Raw genomic sequence first — 1,695 nt, 5'->3', positions numbered from 1 at the left:
TGAACATTCATGGAGAGACTTGAAGATTGCAGTCCATCGACGATCCCCATCAAACTTGACAGAACAAGAACAATTTTCATGTGAAGAATGGGTGAAGATTTCACCATCTCACTGTACAAAGCTGGAAGAGATGTACCCACAAACACTCATAGCAGTCATTGCTGTAAAAGGTTCTTCCACCAAGTACTGACCTCTAAGGGGATGAATTCTTGTACAACCAGTGAATTTTGATTTGTACATGTTTTTTACAGTTATTCCTGACATGTAACCTCCTTCAACTATAACAGTGTTTAGTTTGATCTCTTCAATTATGAATAAAAAATTTCATTTGGAAAAATTGTTTCGACATCATTCATATTTCATCTAAATGTGCCATTATTGGTAAGGGGTGAAAATTTTTGCAGGCCACTGTGTGTGTGTATGTGTCTATGTGTGTGTGTGTATACATATACTGTATATAACAATAATTTAAGGTGGTATACAGTGTCTATATCTTCAATATATATATATAAAGTTGAAAGTGTGTCTGTGTGTCTGTGTGTTTGTCTGTGACCTATGCACGCGAAAAGTACTGGACTGATCCTCACCAAACTTCACATGCTGACAGAACATGTACCCGGGAGTGTCCCGATGTAAAAGAATTGTACTTCCGACTTCCGGTTTCCGAATTATGACGTCATCACTTGGTTTCGTAACGTTAATTTTTCAAGTTCAGCCGATTGACATGGGGCCAACGCCATATACAATATATCTAACATATAATTTTAAGTTTTTGTTTGTCTGTTTGTTTGTTTGTCTGCACGTGCTAATCTCCTGAAAGGTGAAAGATCGGAGATAACCACTGAAACAAAAAATGTCGGGATGGGCCCCGGGAAGGTGATAGGCTATGTGGCAAGGCCCCTCGGCCGGGGGGGGGGGAGGGGTGTGCTTCCCCCTCACCAACCACCTTAGCCTATGACTGCCATGGCCCAATAGGGAACTGATACTGTGCTCGCGTCAGACATATGTATTGAAGATTAAATTCATTCAAATTAAATAGGGTGCATTCACCTGGTATATCTATATAATGTAAACTGTGGTGTCTCGCCATGCATTTTTGCGTTTGGTTGTCTCCAATGTCCGGCGGCCACTTCTGGCACTGCTTTTGAAAAGCTCTACATGCATGCAAAGCTCAAAATTTGACCAAAAGAAATGTATGATACCAAACGAGATGTATTTGAAACGTATAAACACAAAATGGAATCACGGTTTGTTTATTAACAGTACATTAGGATACGACCTTGGCTGACAGGATGGCCTCGATGGCCCTCCCTCTTGCTGACAGCAAGAAACTGTGGGAGAGGGAAGCGAGGAGGTAAAGAGAAGAGACGGGAGAGATGGGGAAGGGGGCTAGAGAGGTGGGAGAGAGAGGGAGAGAGAGAGAGAGGGGAGGAGAGAGGGCAGAGAGAGAGGGGGAGAGACAGGCGAGAGAGACAGGGGTGATGAGTGATGAGAGAGGTAGAGAGAGGAGTGATGAGAGAGAGAGGAGTGATGAGAGAGAGGGGGGGGAGAGAGAGAGAGAGAGAGAGAGAGAGAGTGATGAGAGAGAGGGGGGGAGAGAGAGAGAGAGAGAGAGAGAGTGATGAGAGAGAGAGTGATATGAGAGAGAGAGAGAGAGAGAGAGAGAGAGAGAGAGAGAGAGAGAGAGAGAGAGAG

This window comes from Eptatretus burgeri, chromosome 11, assembly GCF_056783735.1.
Source record: "Eptatretus burgeri isolate ZD-2024b chromosome 11, Ebu_testis_v1, whole genome shotgun sequence".
NCBI lineage: Eukaryota > Metazoa > Chordata > Myxini > Myxiniformes > Myxinidae > Eptatretus > Eptatretus burgeri.
The sequence above is the reverse complement of the archived record's forward strand: the minus strand, read 5'-3'. Positions refer to the sequence as shown.